The sequence below is a fragment of the Octopus bimaculoides genome, chromosome 1 (assembly GCF_046866305.1).
Source record: "Octopus bimaculoides isolate indiv1 chromosome 1, ASM4686630v1, whole genome shotgun sequence".
Classification (NCBI taxonomy): domain Eukaryota; kingdom Metazoa; phylum Mollusca; class Cephalopoda; order Octopoda; family Octopodidae; genus Octopus; species Octopus bimaculoides.
The window spans coordinates 88,704,173-88,719,333 of NC_142928.1; the positions used below are offsets into that span (position 1 = coordinate 88,704,173).

General features: G+C 41.6%; 1 protein-coding gene and 1 pseudogene across 5 annotated transcripts in view; one reads left to right on the top strand and one right to left on the bottom strand.

The window, feature by feature from the left end:
• Positions 1 to 15,161, bottom strand: part of LOC106872255 (apoptosis-inducing factor 3) — a 125,935-nt gene that overhangs the window by 82,816 nt on the left and 27,958 nt on the right. The window lies entirely within an intron of this gene.
• Positions 7,240 to 7,358, top strand: LOC128250157 (5S ribosomal RNA; annotated as a pseudogene).

Genomic DNA, 15,161 nt, shown 5'->3' on the forward strand with positions numbered 1-15,161 from the left:
TAGAGGAGAAGTTTCAGGTGTGGAAGCAAGGTCTAGAATTGAAGGGCCTTAGAGTCAACCTAGCTAAAACCAAAATCCTAATAAGTAGGAAGGTAGATAAAACACAAACCCCTTCAGGTAGATGGCCCTGCTCAGTATGTAGAAAAGGAGTAGGTAGTAACTCTATAAGATGTACCCGGTGCAAGCTATGGACACATAAGAGGTGCAGCAACATCAAAGGCAGGTTAACTAGCAAGTTAGTTTTTGTTTGTGGCAGATGTTCAGGTGCAATAAAGACTGCAAACAAACAGGAAACAACTTCTATCTCATTCCAGGGTGAAAAACTAGAGGTAGTCGATAGCTTCCGCTATCTGGGCGACCAAGTTAGTAGTGGGGGTGGGTGCGCTGAAAGTGTAGCTGCTAGAATAAGAATAGCCTGGGCAAAGTTTAGAGAGCTCTTACCCCTGCTGGCGACAAAGGGACTCTCACTCAGAGTAAAAGGCAGACTGTATGACGCATGCGTACGAACAACCATGCTACATGGCAGTGAAACATGGGCTGTAACTGCTGAGGACATACGTAAGCTCGCAAGGAATGAAGCCAGTATGCTCCGTTGGATGTGTAATGTCAATGTGAATACCCGTCAGAGTGTAAGTATCTTGAGAGAAAAGCTGAACATTAGAAGCATCAGTTGTGGCGTGCAAGAGAGACGATTGCGCTGGTATGGACATGTGGTGAGAATGGAGGAGGATAGCTGCGTGAAAAAGTGCCACACCCTAACAGTTGAGGGAACCCGTGGAAGAGGTAGGCCCAGGAAGACCTGGGCTGAGGTGGTGAGGCAAGACCTTCGTACATTGGGCCTCACCGAGGCGATGACTACGGACCGAGACCTTTGGAAATGGGCTGTGCGTGAGAAGACCCGGCAAGCCAAGTAAGATCGTTGCCAGTGCCCCTGGACTGGTTCTTGTGCGGGTGGCACATGAGATGCACCATTTTGAGCGTGGCCGTTGCCAGTACCGCCTGACTGGCTCCTGTAGGATTTTCGAGCGAGATCGTTGCCAGTGCCCCTGGACTGGCTTGTGCGGGTGGCACATAAAAGACACCATTTCGAGCGTGGCCGTTTTCGTGCGGGTGACACGTAAAAGCACCCACTACACTCTCTGAGTGGTTGGCGTTAGGAAGGGCATCCAGCTGTAGAAACTCTGCCAAATCAGACTGGAGCCTGGTGTTGCCATCCGGTTTCACCAGTCCTCAGTCAAATCGTCCAACCCATGCTAGCATGGAAAGCGGACGTTAAACGATGATGATGATGATGATGATGAAGAATAAACAATGTCATTATTTAGTCTTTTTTTTCTCAAACCATGTTGTATCAGATCATTAAGAACGAAATGTTCAATTTTGAACTGAAAGTTTAATTTACTTTATCTCAACAAAAAGCAATGCAGTTAATCAAAGTATGCACCTAAGTTATCAACACAATTTTGCCATTTTATCGGTAGCTAATTTATGCTGGCAGTGAAGAATTCTAGAGAGCGAGAGGTGATGAAATCACGAAAAAATTTCAAATCTTCCCAGATTTGAAATTTTTTCCTTGCAAAAAGTTGTCTAATGCCTGGAAAACATGATAGTCAGTTGTTGCAAGGTCTGGTGTATGTAATTGATAACAGAGTACTTCCAAGTTCAATTCCTGTAACTTGCATAGCGCTCTTTGTGCAACATGTGGTTGAGCAGTCTTGCAAGAGAATTGGCCTGTCTCTCTCGACCAATCTTGGTTGTTTAATTGCAAGTTTAAATATCATGGAATTACTGGTGGTTTGGGGAGGTTATGGCACAGGATAATGTCTGTACATTATGAGAACAATTTATCAACAAACAAACAGTCTATTTGAGTCTAGTCCTCTTAACCCAATCATTTTTAATCTGGGATGCCACAATATTCTGAAATTGTCACTGCAAACTCTCAAAGATGATCAAACAATTTTCTTTAGACATTTTCTTAGTGTTAAAATTTGAGGAACAATTTCTGTTACCATACTCATTTTGAAGGTTATAAAATAAAGAAGGAAGGTGAGTGAGGGCAAATGAAAATCACTGTTCGAACCACTCATCTACTGTATGATATGATATATGTATTGTGTAAACTAAAGCTAATTTGACTATTTTTCAAACTCATTAAAAGTAGGTGTGGTAGATGAGTCGCATAATCAACATTGTTTGCTTAAATATATATCAGGTAAACATTAATACGTTAACTATATCCAGTAATGACAACAGTGATATTAAAGAGGGAAACCAATAAATTGAAAAAACTGGAAGCTCCTTAAACAAATAGATATGATATAAAGTTAATTTTACTCTGATAAGGAAATGAGACAGAAGAGAGGTAGGGTTTAAAATGTGCGTGTGTGTGTGTAGAAAGAGAGAGAGAGAGAAAGACACAAAGAGAGATAGAGTGCATGTAAACATTACTGTATGAGAATGGTTCTTTACAAGCTTTAGTGTTGTTGTAGTTGCTGTTGAGTATTCAAAGTCAAGTGAGATCTAACTATTGACTTATGGGCTCAGAAGAGGTTAATTTAATAGTGGTAAATAAGACATGTACATATCCAACAACAAAACCAAAAGCAAGCATCAGGAGCAAGTCAGATTATGTTGATGAGGAGTTTTAACATACGATCAAAAATTTGGGAAGAGAGAATGGCTGATAAAAATCAATCTCAGTGCTTGACTAGTACTTAATTTATCAATCATAAGTACCTGACAGGTACTTAGTTTATCAACTACAGGTGAAGAATTCAAACAAAGAGCATCACTAAATATTGCATGGCATTTTGCCTAAGAGTTTATTATTAATATTTTCATCACTAATCATCATCACCATATTAACACCTAATTTTCTTTGCTCACATGGTTGGATGGAATTTGTCATGGAAGATTTCTTCCTATAATCAAACGCTCTTGTTATCACTATTCCTAACCAGTTTTCAAGTAAAATAATATTTCCCATGACCAGACGTTTTCATGGAAGATTAGAAATCAAGGGCACTACACACATGATGGTGGTATTCGTTTGTGTTAGCAGTGCAATATTTTCATTTTTAAGTGATAAACTATAGATTTTCTATAGAATTCAGAGCTATAACAGTAAGTGTGTACATTGGGTATGTTTTTCATGACACCAGCACAAGTGAGGTCACAAAGTGTAACTTGAAAGACAAAGAAAGGAAAGGAAGAAGAAACAGCCCCCTCAACTGAGTGGGAGAAGATTTGAGAGAGGAGGAAGTGACCTTATGTCAGATGTTGAAGGCTAAAATATAAGAGGGAGAAACGCAGGTGTCTTGCAATAGAGGAGATACAAGGCTTCCCAACATTGTGAGTGTAGGTGAGAGTAGTTGGAAGGGAGATAAAGATGGTGGTGACAAGGTGCCAGAATGTACACACCTGCACATATTTTACCTTTCTCTAAAATATCACCTCTTGAACCCACATATTAAATTTGTGCCCTTGAGGCAGATTAGAAATTTGTGCCTTTGTACATATTAAAAATTTGTACTCTTGTGTCATATTACAAATTTTGTATCCTCGAACCCATATAAGAATTCAGTTTTAAAATTTTGTGGGGCTATCAATCCCATTGTTAAAGTGAATATTTACAATATTTATATCTATTCTTTGTTTCAGTCAATTCAACAATAATAAGGCAAATAATAAGGCAAATCTAAAATGCTGATTATTTTGTTGTTTTTAAAACAACACCAAACTAAACAGGTTAGAAGTAAATGGAAATTTTAAAATATTTATAAGACGGAGTTTAGTTTAGTGGTTCTCAACTAGAGTCCATATGGCCATTGGGTGGGGGGTGGGGGGATGTCCATATAATATTTTTGTAGTTAAAATCTATCAGCAATATACTTCTACAATACACAAAATATTTTAACAGATTTTTATACAACCCCTAATGACAATTATAAAAATATAATAGGATTTTTTAAACATGGAAAACTTCTATAACGGTCCATCTGCATAAAACTCCGGAATTGAAGGAATCCATAGATAAAAATGGTTGAGGAACATCGGTTTAGTTGATGGCTCTCAGATACTGGGTCATTTGAACTGACCTATACTTATATTTAAAGGCGTTTTTTGTCTCATTTCATTAAACCACCATAAAATTTTCTGTCACATCCCCCCCCCCCCGGAAGTCTGATTAAAATTCATAGCCATAGATCACTGCCATCAATTTCTTCAACAGGTTTACAGTGTAGGGTAATAAATCTCTTGAATTAAATTAAACCAAAGTGGTTTAGATTGATAGATAAGAGTTTACTGCTTTAGTGTCAGGTACTGTTGCTTGATTAGTTAACTAATGTGGATTTATCAGTTAGATAAGAGCTTAATGTTATAAATCTCTCTGGCTGACCATACTTTGACCAGGTTCATCAACATACAACTGAAATTTTCTGTGTCCTGGTAAATGTATTAACAAGCCCAAGCTAACATCCTTAACTTTCATTTAAAAAAAATTTATATAACAATGACAACAACAACAATGATGATCATGATCATGGTGATGATGATGATAGTGGTGGTAACAGTGGTAGGTGGTGGTGGCAGTGGTGATAGAAAGGGAAGAATCAATTATTGGATGAATGATTAATGTTGTAGCTGATTGAACACTGATAATTTTGGAAATATTTGATAATACATAGATGCGTGACTATATGGTAAGAAGTTTGTTTCCCAATCACACGGTTTCAGGATCAGTCCCACTGCATGGCACCTCTTCTACTATAGTTCCAGGACAGCCAAAGCCTTGTGAGTGGATTTGATAAAAGGAAACTGAAAGAAGTCTGTTGTGTATGTGTGCACATGCATTACTATCTCCTTGTCATGACATCATATGATAGTTGTAAATGACTGTCACTGTCATGCAAACAGTGTCCATTGTAAAAACATGTCTGGCCATGAGGAAATATTGCCTTACTTGGAAACAGGTGAGAGTTGGTGATGGAAAGAGCATCCAGCCATAGAAAATTCATCTCAACAAATTCTAGCTGACTTGTGTAAGCATGGAAAAGTTGATAAAAAGAGTAAAGAATGACCATGAGATTGCACTTAGAAAGTTCCCCTCCAAGGCACAAGTCTGGGCAAGGTTGTTTATGGAAGGTCAACAGTCACCCAAGCATACCAGCCTCCTCTCTCCACACCACTGATGTTATCCAAAGGAAAGGCAAAAGCTGATACAGCTTGGCACCAGTGATGTTACAGTTCATTTCTACAGCTGAGTGAACTGGAGCAACATGAAATTAAGTGTCTTGCTCAAGAACACAACACACAACCTGGTCCAGGAGTCAAACTCACTACCACATGATTGTGAGTCCCATGCTCTAGCAACTGAGGCATGCACCTTCACATAAATGTTGATGCTAAAATGCTAACTATATATATATATATATAACTGAAGAGATGGTGGCGTGGGTTTCCGCCTGGCATCCAAAACTTGGAGTTTTATCATGGCTACCAAATAATTGTCACATATTTTTACAGGTAAATTCTTCTATTTACATAATATCGAGGTCTCTTTCTTTCTTTTGTTGTCTTTCCTATCAATATATATATATATATATATCGTATTTCGGGATGGGTATTTATTCATTTTTTTTCCCAATTAAACACACACACACTATATATTCATTCTTCACTTGTTTATTACTGTTCTTATGCTAAAATAAGAACAGTAATAAATGGGTGAAGAACGAATATATAGTGCATGCGTTTATTTGACAACAAAAAAAAAAAAAGACCATCCTGAAATATAACAATATCTGTTTCAATACATGGTTTTACATCAGGGATCTTGCAACACAAAATCCTAAACGTATATATATATATACCCATCAAGCTGAGCAAAATCGCAGTCATGGCAAATACTGGTGTCACACAAAGTGCACCCATGCCAGTGGCACATAAAAGCACCCACTACACTCACAGGGTGGTTGGTGTTAGGAAGGGCATCCAGCCATAGAAAGCCATGCTGAACTGATTCAGACTGGAGTCTGGTACAGCCTTCCAGCTTACCAGCCTTGGTCAAACCGTCCAACCCATACCAGCATGGACAATGGACGTTAATTGATGATGATGATAATATATATATATATATATATATATATACTGTAAAAGACCCAATGAACAAGAACTTGGTATTACAGAGCCATGTGATACAAAAGCAAATTTTATATTCACATAATCAAGCCTATATTTAACAAATTCATTAATGTTATGTGAAATAAACACTATCCTATCAAAGAAATGGCATCATTTTATAAGAAACAATAGCAGTTTATAACAATTTCTTAAATTTATAGCTGATAGAGGAAACCGGTTATTGTTGTGTTTTAAGCCTTTCTTGAGGATATTAACAGAAATGTAGTTTTCATACCAGTATGCTTCAGACCATTTCTATTTTTATGATGCAAACTACCTGTTTTAATCCTTTAGCATTTAAACCAGCCATATCTGGTCCAAGTAGTCAACCTGTTTTATGTTCAAACTGACTAGGTCTGGTCCATCATACCTATGCTAAAATGTCATTTTAAAAATTAACAATTACATGATTGGACTCCTCAAAACTACAAGATAATGCTTGATTAATTCAAAACAATGTGAATAAAGAAGTATTACATTTGAGTAGTGGAGGCACAATGGCCCAGTGGTTAGGGCAGTGGACTCGCGGTCATAGGATCGCGGTTTCGATTCTCAGACCGGGCGTTGTGAGTGTTTATTGAGTGAAAACACCTAAAGCTCCACGAGGTTCCAGCAGGGGATGGTGGTGAATCCTGCTGCACTCTTTCACCACAACTTTCTCTCACTCTTACTTCCTGTTTCTTTTGTGCCTGTAATTCAAAGGGCCAGCCTTGTCACATTGTGTCATGCTGAATATCCCTGTGAACTACGTTAAGGGTACACATGTCTGTGGAGTGCTTAGCCACTTGCACGTTAATTTCATGAGTAGGCTGTTCCGTTGATCAGATCAACTGGAACCCTTGTCGTTGTAAGCGACGGAGTGCCAACAACAACACATTTAAGTAATCTGAAAGTAGTCCAAATGAAAAAAAAAAACAAAAAAAAAAACTTTCATGCTGATTTATGTTCCTTAAACCAACATTGTAATGACAAAAGTTATTTTACTAAATTCTTCATTATTTCCAAAGTTAATTGAAACAAGAGCAGTGTATTTCCACAGAAATATGGAGAAATGCTTATGGCTATATCACATTGAATGCACTGGTTCTTGTCTGATCTCCGAAGTTAAGCAACATTGAGCCTAGTTAGTACTTAGATGAGTGACCACTTGAGAAACCTAGGTGCTGTAAGCATCTCACACTTTTTCAAGGTGGTGCTCCAGCATGGCCACACTCAACTGAATGAAACAAATGAAAGAATAAATATGGTAACAAAATGGTTAAACTGGATGAGAGCTGATTACTTCACTATGCAGTTAGCTGTGTGAAGAGGAATAAGAAGCAGGGCAGACTTGTTAGAAACCAAATAAAAAGATGAAATACTTCTTGACCTAAAATACAAAATCAGACAATGAAAAAAAATATTTATTTATTCATCATAATCCACGTAGCCAAGTAATTTAAATCCTGTGTAAAAGGATGAAGGGCAAAGACCCCCTTCGGTCACGAATGACCATGGGATTGCACCAAGAAAGTTCCCCTCTGAGGCATAAGTCCAGGCAAGTTTGTTTATGGAAGACCAACAGTTGCCCATGCATACCAGTCTCTCCTTGCCATGCCACCAATGTTATCCAAGGGAAAGGCAAAGGTCAATACAGCTTGGCACCAGTGACGTTGCAACTCATTTCTACAGCTGAGTGAACTGAAGCAATGTGAAAATAAAGTGTCTTGCTCAAGAACAAAACATACAGCTTGGTCTGGGAATTGAACTCACTACCTCATGATTGTGAGCCCCACGTTCTAAGCACTGAGCCATGTGCCTTGAATCATGTGTTAACAAAGGGAAACATTCCACAGTTTGGCATTAAACTGGTCGTACTGTCACACCTAAAATTAAACAGAGCCTAATTGACAAGTTTCTGCTTCTGATTTTCAAAAGTCAAATTAATTGATTGAAAGTGTCAAAATATTTAGGTTGTTCCCATTGACATATTCCTATTGTTACATCTTTTGTATCAGTCTGACATGCATACAATCCTCCTGTACCACCTCCCTCTGTCTGTTTTTGTGCACACACACATGCACGAATACACACATATACACGCACACACACACATGCATGATTTTGCTTAGGCATATTGTTAGTAATGATGAGTTATTAGTTCTCAATATGCATTTGAATAAAAGTATTAGGCAACTACAGAGTGTAATATCAATTAATGAATGACAAAGGAACATCAATTACATAACTTCATTAGCTGTGTGTGTGTGTGTATGTGTGTGTGTGTGTGTGTGTGTGTGTGTGCGCGCGCATGTGCGTGTGTCTTTTATCTTTTATCTATTTCAGTCATTAGACTGTGGCCATGCTGGGGCACCACCTTGAAGAATTTTTAGTTGAATAAATCAACACTAGTACTTGTTTTTTTGTTAAGCCCACTACTTATTTTAGCAGTTATTTTCGCTGAGCCACTAAGTTATGGGGATGTAAACACCCCAATACCGGTTGTCAAGCAGTGGTAGGGGGACAGACACAGTCACAAAGACACAATCTTACGATCATGAGTCCAACACCCTTACCACCAAGCCATGTGCCTCCACTCTGTGGTGTTGTAACAGGCTCTAGTCTGATTTTGGCTTGGTGTCTATGGCTGGATGCTTTTCCTAATGCCAACCACTCTAACAGTGTAGTGGGTGCCTTTTATGTGTCACCAGCACTGTCCTCAACTATGATATCACTTGGCTTGACAAGTCTTCTCAAGCACAGCAAATCACCAAATGTCTCAATCACTTGTCATTGGCTCCATCAAACTCAACATCCAAAGATCATGCTTCACCACCTTGCCTCATGTCTTCCTGGGTCTACCTCTTCCACAGGTTCCCTCCACATTTAGATATATATATATATGCATTCCTCTGTCATCCTGTCATCCTCGGCTGTCTCCCAGAACCCATCTAGTGGCCTTGGCCATCCTCTCCCCAACCTTTGGGTAGCGCATTAAGTTTGAGTAATGTTTGCAGGTTGTAGGTACTGTTTTGCTTATGAATTCTTCCAATTGCAAGTTTTCTTTTCAGGTACACGACACTGTTTCCCCCTTTCCCAGGCTACAGGCCCACACCCCCAACACCCATACTGTTAGGATTGGCACTCTCAACGTTGGCACGCTGAAAGGTAGATCTGGTGAAATTGTTGAGATGCTTGCACGGAGACGCGTAGATATGTGCTGCATCCAGGAAGTAAGATGGAGAGGAGGTTCTGCGAGGTTCCTCACAGGCAAAGAACACAGGTACAAGATTTTCTGGGCAGGGAACACTGACGGGGTCGGGGGCGTAGGAATACTTCTAGCGGAGAAATGGGTGGATAAGGTAATCGAGGTCGTTAGAGTAAGTGACAGAGTACTTAAGATTAGACTAGTGCTTCATCATAGATTAGCTACTGTCATCTCAGCCTATGCACCTCAACCGGGGCTACCATATGGTCTGAAAGACCAATTCTATGACACCCTCTTGCAAACTACCTCGTCGACGAGTGACAGGGACCTTCTCTTTGTGGCTGGAGACTTCAATGGTCATGTCGGACGTTGTGCTGGAGGCTTCCATGGCATACATGGAGGCTATGGCTTTGGTTCCCGCAACTAGGAGGGAACCAGACTGCTGGAGTTCTGTGATGCAACCAATCTTATGGTCTGCAATACCAACTTCAGGAAACCTGCCAGTCACCTAGTCACCTACCGCTCCGGCAGACACTCTAGCCAAATCGACTACATCCTCGCCAGAAATAGGGAAAGAGGGCGGCTTATAAATGCCAAAACCTACCCTGGCGAAGAATGTACCCCACAACATAGATTAGTAGTTAGCGACTTTGAGATCAAGGCAAAATGGGTGCCCAGAATTAGACCGGCTTGGAGGAGAAGGGTGTGGAAGCTTAAAGACCCTGCAAATGGACAGAGACTCAGAGACAAGTTACTTGAAGCATTTAACGAAATAGAAGGGGATATAGCATCATACAACGTGGAAGACAGTTGGAGATTTCTGCGGGACAACCTGTTGAAAGCCACCGACCAGATTTGTGGGTGGTGTAAGGTCCCCTCCCGACCCAGAGTAACGTGGTGGTGGACAGGGCTATTAGACAAAAGAAACAGGCTTGGAAGGACTGGAAGAACGGTGGTAGCAGGGAATTGTACCAATGTGCCAGAAGGGAGGCTAGGCGACAGGTTTATTTAGCCAGAGGGGAAGCAGATAAGAAAAGATTTGTCAATGTTCTGCGCCGTGAGGACCAAAGACTCGAGGTATTTCGTGTTGCAAGACAGTGTAGGAGAGAGAATAGTGATGTTGTAGGAGAGAAATGTGTTCGCATGGATGATGGTACGCTTGCATTAAATGAGGATGCAAAGAAAGAGGTCTGGAGATGCCACTACGATAGATTGCTTAATAAAGAGAATGAATGGGAGGAAGAGAGCCTGCCGTATGTCGACCCAATAGAGGGACCAGCTATCCGAGTTGATAGTACCAGGGTAGATAAAGCAATTAAGAGTATGAAGACCGGGAAAGCCCCCGGCCCATCAGGAATCACTGCAGAGATGCTCAAAATATCTGGCAGTGTTGGCTATAGCCTAGTCACCCGTATTACGAACCAGGTGATACACGAAGGAGTCATACCCAATGACTGGTGTAGCAGCATCATAGTCAACTGCTACAAAGGTAAAGGTGACGCTTTAGATACAAATAATTACAGAGGCATCAAGCTGTTAGATCAGGTTATGAAAGTTACAGAGAGGGTCATAGCCCAACTAATTAGGGAGCGAATCAATTTAGATGAGATGCAGTTTGGGTTCGTGCCAGGTAAAAGCACTACTGATGCCTTATTTCTAGTGAGACAGCTGCAGGAGAAATACCTAGCTAAGGATAAACCTCTGTACCTGGCTTTCGTTGACATGGAGAAAGCCTTTGACAGGGTCCCCCGATCCCTTATCTGGTGGTCAATGAGGAAACTTGGGATAGAAGAATGGTTAGTGAGAGCTGTGTGAGCCATGTACAGAGATGCTGCCAGTAAGGTGAGGGTTGGAAATGAGTACAGCAATGAATTCCGGGTAGAGGTAGGGGTCCACCAAGGTTCCGTCCTCAGTCCCCTCATATTTATCATAGTCCTCCAGGCAATCACAGAGGAGTTCAAGACAGGTTGCCCTTGGGAGCTCCTCTATGCTGATGACCTTGCCCTAATTGCGGAGTCACTATCAGAGCTAGAGGAGAAGTTTCAGGTGTGGAAGCAAGATCTAGAATTGAAGGGCCTTAGAGTCAACCTAGCTAAAACCAAAATCCTAATAAGTAGGAAGGTAGATAAAACACAAACCCCTTCAGGTAGATGGCCCTGCTCAGTATGTAGAAAAGGAGTAGGTAGTAACTCTATAAGATGTACCCGGTGCAAGCTATGGACACATAAGAGGTGCAGCAACATCAAAGGCAGGTTAACTAGGAACTTAGTTTTTGTTTGTGGCAGATGTTCAGGTGCAATAAAGACTGTAAACAAACAGGAAACAACTTCTATCTTATTCCAGGGTGAAAAACTAGAGGTAGTCGATAGCTTCCGCTATCTGGGCGACCAAGTTAGTAGTGGGGGTGGGTGCGCTGAAAGTGTAGCTGCTAGAATAAGAATAGCCTGGGCAAAGTTTAGAGAGCTCTTACCCCTGCTGGCGACAAAGGGACTCTCACTCAGAGTAAAAGGCAGACTGTATGATGCATGCGTACGAACAGCCATGCTACATGGCAGTGAAACATGGGCTGTAACTGCTGAGGACATACGTAAGCTCGCAAGGAATGAAGCCAGTATGCTCCGTTGGATGTGTAATGTCAATGTGAATACCCGTCAGAGTGTAAGTATCTTGAGAGAAAAGCTGAACATTAGAAGCATCAGTTGTGGTGTGCAAGAGAAACGATTGCGCTGGTATGGACATGTGGTGAGAATGGATGAGGATAGCTGCCTGAAAAAGTGCCACACCCTAACAGTTGAGGGAACCCGTGGAAAAGGTAGGCCCAGGAAGACCTGGGCTGAGGTGGTGAGGCAAGACCTTCGTACATTGGGCCTCACCGAGGCGATGACTACTGACCGAGACCTTTGGAAATGTGCTGTACGTGAGAAGACCCGGCAAGCCAAGTAAGATCGTTGCCAGTGCCCCTGGACTGGCTCTTGTGCAGGTGGCACATGAGATGCACCATTTTGAGCGTGGCCGTTGCCAGTACCACCTGACTGGCTCCCGTAGGATTTTCGAGTGAGATCGTTGCCAGTGCCCCTGGACTGGCTTGTGCGGGTGGCACATAAAAGACACCATTTCGAGTGTGGCCGTTTTCGTGCGAGTGACACGTAAAAGCACCCACTACACTCTCTGAGTGGTTGGCGTTAGGAAGGGCATCCAGCTGTAGAAACTCTGCCAAATTAGATTGGAGCCTGGTGTTGCCATCCGGTTTCACCAGTCCTCAGTCAAATTGTCCAACCCATGCTAGCATGGAAAGCAGACGTTAAACGATGATGATGATGATATATATACATATATATATATATATATATATATATATATATATATATATATATATATATATATATATATATATATATATATATACATATTTATTTATTTATTTATTTATGTGTTTCAGCCAAGTGGCTGCGGTCATGCTGGTGCACCACCGTGATTTTCACGTTCCTCGCATGGCTCTTCTCCCCCACCTGACATGGTCCAATCAAGAGTTTTGATGGCACATCTGGTGTATAAGAGAATTTGACATAGCTGCCCTAAACTGCGTCTCATTACGAGCCATTGGTTCGTCTGGTACCGTGGAGAGGAAAGTGTCAAGTTTTGTCTTGAAGACCTCCGTATCCATGTCTTGCATGTCTCTCAAATGTTTTGGCAGGGCATTGAAGAGCTGAGGTCCTCTGAAACCGAGGCTGCTGCAGTATCTCGTTCTTATGTGAGATGCAGTGGACGGTACCTTTGGCACCATGCAGTGGCGACCCGTGCGGGCGTTCATGTAGTACTTGATGCCAAAGTTTGGCACCAGTGCTTCCAGTATTTTCCATATGTATATTATTACATATCTCTCCCGCCTGCGCTCCAGGGAGTAGAGACCTAGTGCCTTCAGTCGCTCCCTGTAGTTCATCTGTTGGACTGTGGCGATCTTTTTTGTATAGTGCCGCTGAATTGCCTCGAGTTCTGCTGTCCGCTTAACACTGTGTGGTGACCACAGCTGAGAGCAATAGTCTAGGCGGCTCAGAACAAATGTCTTCCACAGAGTCAACATGACTTTTTGATCCGTTGTACGGAATGTCCTCAGTATCCACCCCGCCAGTTGTCTGCACTTTGCTGTCAACTTGACAATGTGCATGTGAAATGATGCATCACTACACATGTTGATGCCCAGATCTCTTACTGTTTGTGGTTCTTGGATTGCAGTACCTCCAGGCCCTGTGTATGCCAGTTGGGAGGTGCTTGTGGTCTTGTAGTGCAGTACTTGAAATTTTTTTGCATTGAACTGCATATTATTTTGCTCTGCCCACTCATATATTGCATTTAGGTCATTCTGCAGGCTTACAATATCATCAGGATTCTTTATTGCCTGAGATATCTTTGTGTCATCAGCATAGCTAGTGACAGTGGCTCTCCGAGTGACCGTGGGCATGTCCAGAAGGGCCACTATGAACAGTAGTGGCCCCAGAACAGTTCCTTGTGGAACACCGCTCAATATTTGTGTTTCCCTAGATAGTTCTCCATTGGCTGCAACTGTCTGACTTCTACCATTCAGGAAGTCATGCAGCCACTCTCCTAATTTACCAGCTATGCCAAGGTTTTGCAGCTTGTGACACATCAAGCCATGATCAACTTTGTCAAAGGCTTTTGCAAAGTCGAGATATATCACATCAACATTTGAATGGTCAAGTAGCTGCTTCAGGACCCAGTCATAATGCTGCAAGAGCTGCGTGAGGCAGCTTCTACCTGGACGGAAACCATGCTGGGTCTCATTCAGCAAGTCATTTTCTTCTAGGAACGCAATCAATCTCCTTCTGACAATTCGTTCCATGACTTTGCTAATATGTGAAGTCAGAGAGATGGGCCTGTAGTTCCCAGCCTCTGCTCTGCTTCCACCTTTATGGATAGGACATATGGTGCCTTCCTTCAGCTTTTTGGGAAGTTTACCATTTGCAAGGAAACTCTGGAAGAGTATCCGGAGTGGTCCTGCTAGTTCTTGTTTACACGACTTTAAGAGGACAGCTGGGAAACCATCGGGGCCAGTTGCCGAATTTGAGCTCATTTCATTTATGGCAGCTATCACATCTTCCTCTTCAATGTCGATGTAGGTAATGGATGCAGTCTTTTTCTGCTGAGTGCTATTGTCAAAGAAATCAGCTGGGTTCTTTATCTGCATGTGACTCAGAGGAGAAGTGAAGACACTCTTGAATTGTGTACTGAGCACTTCACTTATCCATGTGGGATCTGCAGTCAGTGAGCCATTAGGCAGGAATAGGGGTCCTATCTTATACTGTACCGTAGCAGTCTCCTTTGCAAATCTATAGAAAGCCTTGGTGTCTGTTTTTATGCTTTCTACTGCTCTCTTCTCCTTCTCTGCTCTCTCCTTTTCATGGGAGAGTTTAATTTTGTTTTCTATTTCTAACAGTGTTAGTTTTAATTTAGCCCTTTTCCTATCCTCCAGTTCTCTATTTAACTGGTTTGAGACCTTTGTTCTGTGTCTCATAAGGATTTTCCTGTCTCTAGGAATTCTATTGGCATGTTTGCTGGTCTTTCTATATGGCACGTATTTGGTGCATATGTCTTGTATGGTTGACATAAAATGACTTAGTTTGAGGTCATTGTCTTGTATAGAAAGGTTGTCATGCCAGTTTTGATTTTGAATCTCTCTGCGAATTGATTTCCAGTCCGCCCTGTGGAAATTCAGGTTGGATATTGCTTGAGTCCTCCTGGTGGGGTGGGTGTCAGTGGGTTGTCTAGGACC